Source organism: Geospiza fortis, unplaced genomic scaffold, assembly GCF_000277835.1.
Source record: "Geospiza fortis unplaced genomic scaffold, GeoFor_1.0 scaffold396, whole genome shotgun sequence".
NCBI lineage: Eukaryota > Metazoa > Chordata > Aves > Passeriformes > Thraupidae > Geospiza > Geospiza fortis.
This window is the reverse complement of record NW_005054345.1, coordinates 5,501,947-5,511,479: the sequence shown is the minus strand read 5'-3', so window position 1 is coordinate 5,511,479 and position 9,533 is coordinate 5,501,947. Positions and strand designations below refer to the sequence as shown.

General features: G+C 43.9%; 1 protein-coding gene across 2 annotated transcripts in view; it reads right to left on the bottom strand.

Moving 5' to 3' along the window:
• Positions 1-8,468: 8,468 nt before the first annotated feature.
• CACHD1 (cache domain containing 1) overlaps positions 8,469-9,533 on the bottom strand; it is a 58,899-nt gene continuing 57,834 nt past the window's right edge. The window contains exon 26 of one of the 2 annotated variants that reach the window (XR_004081926.1): positions 8,469-9,533. This exon is cut by the window's right edge and continues 360 nt beyond it. The gene's annotated coding sequence lies outside the window, so the exon portion shown is untranslated. The other variant, XM_031058578.1, reaches the window with a different exon arrangement.

The following is a 9,533-nucleotide window of genomic DNA, read 5'->3' as shown; positions in this document are numbered from 1 at the left end:
TCGGCGCTTCCCGTAACGGAGCTCCAAGGAGTGTGCGGGATGAACGGAACGCAGCGGCAATTTCACAGAACGGGTCCAAGCGCCCTGCTCAGGCAGGGTCATCCCAGAGCACATGGCACAGGATTGTGTCCAGACGGGTCTGGAGTAGCCCCAGTGAGGAGACTCCTGAGCCTCTCTGGACAATCTGTCACCCTTCTTTCAATGAAGAAATTCTGCCTCCTGTCCAGGGGAACTCCCTGGTATCGGTTCCTGCCCGCTCCTCTGGTGCCATCGCCGGGCCCCGGGGCAGAACCTGGGCCATGCTCTGACCATCCCCGCACACAGGGACAGACAGACAGACACGGACACCCAGGGACAGACAGCCAGGGACACACAGGGATACCCAGGGCTGAGGCCCCTCTCTCTGGGGCTCCTCTCCAGGCTGAGCAGCCCCAGCTCCCTCAGCCTTGCCTGGGCACCGAGATGCTCCAGGCCCTTCTCAGCTCCAGGAGCTCCTGTCCCTGCTGTGCTGAGGGACAGAGCTGGGCACAGCACCCAGAGGTGCCTCCAGAGCTGGACACAGCACCCAGAGGTGCCTCCAGGTCTGGGCACAAGGGCAGGATCACCCCAGACCTGCTGGATCTGCATCCAGGGAAGGTGGCAGTGATGGAGATTTGGGGAATGATTGCTGCTGGGTGAGGACAAGGGACGGTGCCCTGGCCTTGGCTCCCATCAGGATGGATCTTGGGGCAATTCCCCTCACAAGAGAGCCCCAGCTGTTCTCCAGGATCACCCCTGATCTGCTGGCAATGCTCCTCCTGAAGGTCCCCTCAGGACACTGCTGGTTTAGGCACTGCTCGTTGTCCCCCAGCACCCTCAGACCCTTCTCCTTACTTCATCCTACAGTAACCCATCTCCAGACAGATTTTTGGGAAGGATCTGAGTGCTCTGGAGAACAGCTGGGGTTCTGTTGTGAGGGGAATTGCCCCAGGATCCATCCTGATGGAAGCCAAGGCCAGCAGCAATCATTCCCCAAATCCCCATCACTGCCACCTTCCCTGGATACAGATCCACTGGAGAGACTGAAATACAGAACAGCAACCAAATAAATCCCTGATCCCACAGAATCAGTTAGGCTTAGAAAGTGGAAAAGTTAGGTTAGTGGGGAATTCTGAAATACAGAACAGCAACCAAATAAAGCTGATCCCACAGAATCAGGCTGGGAAAGACCTCTGAGATCATCGAGTCCAACCTGTAATCCCAAGAGAACCCAAGAACTCCCCTGGAGATCAGCAGGCACAGTGGCCCAGGATGATCTTGTCCCAGTTTTATTCCTCACCAGGAATGTGGCAAACTAATTAAAATCCATGCAAATGGGGAAAACAGCGCCTGGCTGCTGTGCTGGTGACACGGGGACAGACCCAGGGCTGTGACCTGCCATAAAAAGGAGCCCAGCATCACAACAGAAGGACAATATTTCATGGAATAACTGTAAAATAAATTTCCCCTTCCATGAGGTCTCTGTCCATAAAAACATTTCACTCAGTCAGCACCCATTTTAAAAAATAAAATAGGTTGTTCTTTTGGAAAATCCATTTTTCCTCTAGCATAGTTCCTTGCAATGTCATTTACAACCCAGTAAATTTAGCTCTTAACGTTGTCATCATTGCTATAAATGAGTGAAGAATAATTTGAATTTTTGTAGCCATTTTTAGACACGAGGCCAACCACAAAGATCAGGCAAAAAAGAATCCAGACCTGAAACAAGAGTCTTAAAAAGGGAATTGGAAGAACACTTGAAGTAAAATTGGGTGTATGTGGCAATTCTTATCAAGAAAATCAAATTCTGATGGATAAATCTTGACTAGGTTCAAGGTGCCATTTTAATTATCAGTTACAGATTAAAAAACTCCACCAAATAAATTGTTTTAGAAATTGTCTTAGCCCAAACCAAAGCAGATTAAAAAACTCCACCAAATAAATTTTAGAAATTGCTTTAGACCAAACCAAAACAAGTTAAGAACACAAAGTATCTTGCACTTTTTTCACTTCTAAAATGAACTTTTAAACTAAAAGTAATCAAAGGGAATTTTGGTTTATTATTTAAAAATTGACAGCTGACAAGCTTCTGTTCAAGGGCTTCCTTTTCCCTAATTTTTTCTCACACAGGTAATGTTCCTCCTTTTTCAAAATTTGCATTATTTTTAATAAAATCATTGGAAATGAGAGGTGTGAAGGGTTCATCGATTATGGGATGTAAATAATTCTGGGATCATGAAAAAGGAACACTTTTCTCCTAGAAATACTGAAACATGAACTATCTCCACAAAAATTATCACCAGATCAAGCTATTACAGCAGAAATTATGGAACTGCTCAAACATCATAAAATTCAGTGATGCTAACGAAGGAATTCAAGCAGAGTAATTAATTTTACCATTAATTTTCCAGTTTGAAGGTGGACACTGCTTCACCTGTAACCAGTGCTCATTAATTCTACCTACAGCAATTACCTTCCCAATAATTGCCTTTTTTGGGTCATTTTTGATGGGCTGCAGGTGTCCCTGAATTTAAGTCATTCAAATTTAAAGTGCATTGCTGAAAGAATTAGAAATTAATAGTTTGGTATTAATGGCACAAACAAAATTCCTGCAGTAAATAGTTCCAGAGAAACTCAAGAAAATAGGAATATATTCAGAGAATATATAAAATATCAGAGAAATAGACCTTTTTTTTCTCTTGGTTAGGGATAGGTATTTAAAATTTTGTATTTTGTAGGTTAAAGTATTCGTTTTCTCCCCCAGTGTTCATCTCCAGGTGGTACCAGCCTCCCAAAAAAAGAGCTGTTCCAGGAGGAAGAGGATGCAGAGCCAAGGCATGCAGGTATTTCCTTAAGGAATTTCCTCCTGTTGATTAGAGGCTTCCATGAAATATTTATATGACTTTGACTCCTTTTCTGGAGCTTCCAAACTGAACCCTCCATGTTTATGCTTTGATCTAAACAGTTTCCCATTTTCTAAAATACTTTCATTTGGTTTCAGTACTGCTGCAGAAGCAAAAAATATTGTTAAATTAAATCTATTATTAAAAAATAGAACAGTAACTTCAGTTGTGCTGCTGCACAACTGATAAACCACCTTGTAATAATTTAATTTAGTTCACTAAATTCCCTGCTAATTGGGAGTAATGTACTCAACCTCAGCAGTTGCATTTGTAGCTCTCCTAAAAAGACAAATTTCCCTGTGCTTCTGCAGCTTTGAATCATACCAGCCATATATATTTTGTAATTTTTATGGAATAAGTATGAATTAGAATTGTAATTGTAAATTTAAACATTCTTTTGGAATTACAGGTACATCAGGCAAAATTGTCCAGGCTGGGCTGGTGGAAGGAGTCCCTGCCCACGGCAGGGCTGGAATGAAATGGGATTTAAGGTCCCTCCCAACACAAACCAGTCCAGGATTCTGGGATTTTCTGGGATTCTACATCCAAAAGTACAAACAGATCTGTGCCCATCAAGTGAAAGCCCAGACTGAGAACATCTCTTGGACACAAGCCCCACCTGGTATTCCCAGGTATTTGAGCTCCTTAGGTAAGTGATGGCTGACTGAAAGAGAAATTAAACAATTCAGTGTTTCCTGCAGGGGGATGTGGGGCCCACCAGCTGCTGCACATTCCATCAGATAAATGGATTTCACCATCACACCTCATGTCAGCCACACAATCCATGGCACTCCCTTTTGTCCCTGCTCTTCCTGCTCCAGCTGCTCCTTTTGTTTCATTCAGACACTGAGATTTTGGATCCAGAAGTCGCAGATTTTGTTTCAACACCAATGACTCGTTTGGTGATGATCACCCAGATCACTCACAATGCACACTGCATCCAAAATACACCAGAGGTGCCAAAGGAGTTCCTTTATCCTTTTATCCCTACAAATTCCAACACTTCTGGCATTCTCAGTGCACCATGACATGCCCAACCTTGGGATGTTTCTTTACTCCTGCTCTTCCACCCAGGCACAAAAACTCTGCCAAACATCTGCAGTGGAACCTGCTGCCTGTGAATGTGCTGCTCCTGAGTTTGGGAATGATGGATTGTCTCAGGATCAGCCTGCTGAGCAGCTTCTCCTTGCTTCCACTCTTTAACTCAGAGTCCTGCAAGCAAACAGTGGAAAGGTGGGAGAGTTCAGAGCTGGAACTTCCAGAGTGAGTAACTCCTGCAAGGAAATCATGACTGGGCTCTGCTGTCATGGGCTATTTTGGGACCTGTGGTCTCTGCAGCAGAATTTCAAACCTTTGTTGCCCCATGCATCATTAGCAGATCTCTGTGGTTGTGTTTAAAGGCAGCAGCAAAAAAAAAAAGAGTAAATATTAAAATAAACACCACAAAGTGGAGCCAAGTTCTTGAATAATAACTGAGAACAAAGGAAAATGAGATCAAACAAATACAATTCTCAATAAATGGTCCAGATATTCAACCTTTGCAACACTTTCTCCTGAATCAATGTCCTGCTTTAAATCACCATTCTTCCCACACAGGCTTTATTTTTCCTCATTCAGCTTCAAATTTAATCATTACTTATTGGAACCAAGTGCATTTTGGCAATTTTAGTATTAAAAAGCATCCAAATGTTGCTTGGATTCCTGGCAAAAGCAGGTCCAGCCCCACATTCTTACCAGGAGTATTTTTATTGGCCAGCCCATGAATGTGCTGCAAGTGGGAATTCCAAATAAATCAGTCTCAGATTCCCTAAAAGCACCAATTTTCTAGGAACTGGAAACCAACAGTGACAATTCACAGGGAATTACAAAATCATTTACCACCACAAACCAGGGAAATCGTAATGCTGGGGGTGAAAGCATTCCATAGGGTGAATCCATACATCTCCCTTCCTGCTCCTTGGATCTGGCTAATTATAAACCTGGAGGAAATTTGCTGGGATTAACTGAGGAGCTGGGATGGACTGGGAGGGAGCAGGCATGGGACCAGCAATTTGTTTGGAGAACATAAACCAGCCCGTGATTTCTCCCTGCCAGCAGAGCCTGCAATTTCCAGCACCCCCAACAATATTTTGTCCTTAAAAACTTGTTACACATGAAAAAAAACGTGTTCAATATGGAAAACTGACCTAAAGGAGGTAACACAAAAGAAACATTCCCAAAAAATTTATGAGACTTTCAAATGTTCTGCTGTTCAGTTATAAAAGGTTTCCATAGGAACTGTCACCCAACGTGCTGTGCCTGATTTCTCCATGTTCAGAGTGAAAAAAATCCATCCTCTTCCTGTTTTCCAGGTTCCCTGGCTGAGGTTTTTTTGCCTTGTTTATGGAGATTTTCTTGGCTCAGCTGCAATAGAAATAAATGATTAAGGAGGTTTTTATTATTATTTTGCAGCAATTAGATCATGTTAATTACTCAACCTTTAATCCTGCATGCGATTTGCATGAATTATGCCAAGAGAATGGATATTGGGAGCAACTTTGTGGAAGTGTCAGAATGTTGGAGGAGTGAAAAGAAGGATATTAAACTCTCTGACTGCATTCCCAGTTTCCTGCTCCTGTGCCAGCCCATCTCGGGGTGTCTGCCCAATTTCATTACCTCGGTGCAGTGGAAGAGTTTTAAAATTGGAAAAATCCATCAGTGTTGGCCCAGCTGGGAATCCTTGGCAGTCTGATGATTCAACTGGATTTAAGGAAAGACCACCAGTTTTGTCAGGACCTTGCCAACACCTTCCTGCACATTTTTTTTCCTGCAAAGTGAATTCTTTTCCTGTGAAAAGGGTTGACTTTTGGGGGCTGTTCCCTTTCTCCATGGAGTTGTTCCAGAGCCAGGTGAAGGGGAGCTGGAAGGATTCCTTGTGCCCTTGGCCAGCAGGTTCCCTTCCCTGCTGCTGTCCCAGCAGAGAGCACTTGCTAGGGCACTGCTGACCTGGTGGATTTGCCAGTGCCAGCTCCAAAAATCTCCAACAAACCAGAGCAAACCAGGATTGCTCCTTTTCAGGCCAGCTCCCAGCACAGAAATGAGCCCAGGGTTCATTTTTTCCACAGGATTTAGAAGAGGCCACTCTGAGCTGAAGAAAACCTCCAGATCCAAGGCGTGTTCTGCCTCTGCCATCACATTGCCACCCCTCTGCTCAAGTGGTGCTGTTCCACAGGGGTGTCAGTGATCCCATGGGGTCTCCTCCCAAGTTCCACAGGGCTATCAGTGATCCCATGGGGTCTCCTCCCGAGGAGGAACCAGCAATGCTTCTGAGCAGGGGCTGGCACTCACCCCAGCTGTGCCTGGCACCTCACTAACGAGGCAGGGCTTGGAGAACTTCACTCTTGGACTGCAGTGTCCAAATTCCACTGCAGCCTTGGCTCCAGGAACGCCAGCCCTTCTGGGCCAAGGTCCTTCCATGCTCAGCTCAGAGCACAAAGCCCAAAATCATCACCTCTCATCAGCCCAAGGGCTGCCAGGCAGGAATATGAAATATTCCATGGCACTGATGTTCCTTTTTCCCTCTTAGGCTCCCTGGCAAAGGGGGGTTTGTACAGCAAAACAATCCAATGGTTCTCGAGTTAACTGCTGCAGGAATTAATATTCCAAACATCACTGACGGCCCAGAGCAGGCTCCTTTGAAAAGCCCAGCCATAGCTGGGAATCTCTTTTACAAACAACTGAAATGGGCAGCCAAGAGCTGGGAACGCTGCAAATTCATCTTGGAACTCACCAACAGCCTTTTGGATTACCTGCACTCTCTTGGATCCAGGACTTTTGCATCCTAGTTTTTTCTCCTTTTCCATATTTGCTGCCAGCTTACTCCCATAGTTTTTCCTCTGACAAATCCACTTTCTGTGCTCTTGCCCATTTCTGGGTCACTTGACAGAATAAAGCCTTTGAGAGATCTCCCTTTGCCCAGTTATAGTCACAAGTCCTGCTGCATGTGAACGTCTCCTGAATTCCCATCCATCCTCCCCTCCCTGCCCTTGCCAAGGGCAAGGATAAGATAATATTTCATGGCTTAAGTGGCCTTATAAAATGTTCATGGGTAAACTGTACCAGACTTTGCAAATCCCACTTTTTAGCCAAGCAATAGCATAAATAAATAAAAAAAAATCATTATGCATTTTCAATCAATATATTCTGCCCAAAGAAATGCTTCTCCATGATTCCTTGGATATAGGAAAATCCATACACTTGGCAGATCTCAAATACTGCAAGCATCGAGCCAATTTAAAATTCATGAACACAAATTAAAGGCAATGCTCATTTTCACTTTAAAAGAACCTTTTTTTTGTTGTTGGGAGAATGAAAGAAAACCTACAGGAAATTAACACAACTAAGTTGGGAAAATGAAATAAGCGGAAAAGTAATGGCCATAAAGTCTTATCAGGAAGGAGGATCCAGGGTTTAACTGCTGCTTTTATGATCTTGCTCCTCAGTCAATAGAGTAAAGCAATGCTGGGGAGGGAAGGCCATGGCAGAACTCAGGCAATAAAAGTGAAGAGCTCTCATGCAGCTCCTTGTCAGCCCCAATCCCATCCATTATCAGCAGTGCATCCCATTTAATCCTGCTGGGACAAGGTCAGTGCCAGCACTGGAAGCTGGCATTTGGCACACCTGGAAATCAGAGTTGTCCCTGCAATTATTTTTACCAGCAAGAGCTCGGGCTCTCCCCATCACTTCAAGTTAAGCAGGGCTGTGCAGACCCCTCGTATCAAGAACCATTTGTTCAGAGCAAACCAGGAAGAAGAAAAGAGATCCCAGAAGAGATGAAGCGGCAGTGAGGAGAAGCTCTTGAAAAGCTTTTAAGGCAAAAGCAAAAGGGGTTTGATTGTTGGACTTCCAGGAGCTGTTCCAAGAGGTTCTGGAAGCTTCTGTGTTCCTGGCAGAGCTGCAAGAGAACCCTGCAAGCACCTTCTGCTGGCAGGGAAGGTGAGGAACCACCAAAAAACCTCTCCCCTGAAGTAATATTGTAGTTCAACCTGATTACCTTTTTGAATTATTGGCTGTTATTGATATTTCTGATACATTTTATCAAAAATTATTTGTCCCACAGTATCCAAGCACCAGCATGACTTTGGATTCCAAACTGGAAATGAATCCCAGCCTGGCTGATACCCAGCTGAGAGCTCTGAGAGCACAAAGCAGAGGCTCAGGGATTCCTGCACTGCCTGCTCAGCAAAAGCCTCCACCAAATCCTGCACAAACACAGCACAACAGCAAATCCAGAGCCACTGAGGTTTCAGGAGAGGATCAGGAAAATAAAACCCTTAAATTATTTGCTTTGGTGACTCTAAGCAGTGGCTGACCACTTCCAGAAATGGTCATTTCCCAAATAACGACCAACCAGCTAAAAAAAGGCTTTACAACTTCCATCAATACTGTCATTTATATTTAAAGTTTAGATTTCTCAAGGCTGTTGATAAAACTGGAGGAACTGGAGTGAATTTTCAGTCCTGTTCAGCCAGAGAAGGAAACTGAAGCAGAATCATTTCAGTGCAGCCATTTCTCCACAGATCTATACTTATATACAGTTTATTTCACTAGAGATTTTAATTTTATACATAGTATAAAGGGATATCCTGGTATCACACGTAGAGTTATCTTACTGTACTGTTTAAGAACCAATTTTTTACATAATACAGTATTAAGTACCATATTAATTAAAACAAGTGATTTTTTTTAAAAAAACCTACATATAAATGGATGTTTACCATATGCACAGTGCAAGAACGGCTTGATATCATTGTAATCACAAAATGTGCATCTAAAATACAACACTGTGATTGAAAACATACTGATAATTATGATGCCCTTTGTTGTAGACATTGATTAATCTTTGTTTGAATTACCAAGCAAGGTTAAAATTCCAGACAAACAGCAGCAGCTTCTCATTATGGTTTCAAGGTTTCTTCCACAGTAACCCAAGTTTTACAAAACACTGGTTTATCCCTACTTGTGGTCCAAGGAAACAGAAGAATGGCACAGATTCCATTTGGGATTATCTGGTAACTAATGCTAAAGAAATTCTTTATTACTTCCACACAGGAATCCTTTAAGGATGAGCGAAGAGTTAAAGATGGAGAAGTTTCTGGGCAGAATTCTCTGAACTTTAGTAACGGAGTACAGGATTTCTCCTCTGCAGATAGGAAGACAATACTGGAATAGAAATCAGGCTGTAATATTTACAGGAAACAAGTGTGGAAAAGAAAGCAATCCTAATGTAAACAGCGAGGCAGAGAGGGCTTCTTCATTTTCCCTTTGCAGAGTGGGGCACTGGCTGAAGGTCAGCTCCCAGGGAACAGCTGTTTTCCTGGGAAGAGCCCCTTCCCCAGCACAGAATGCACGTGGTACTCGTCGAGAATCCCTAACAGGTTTTCTCCCCTCCCTCCCCCCAAGGTTTCAAGTTCAATAAATAGTAGAAAAATAATCCTTTACTTAAAAATCTTGAGATGCATTGTCCCGGGTCCCGCAGAGCAACGTGGGCACAGGGAGCTCTCCACCTGCAGAGAAGCCAGCAGCCTTCCTGCTCTGCCTGGCACTTCTGGGCTCTCCAGCTGCACATTCCTG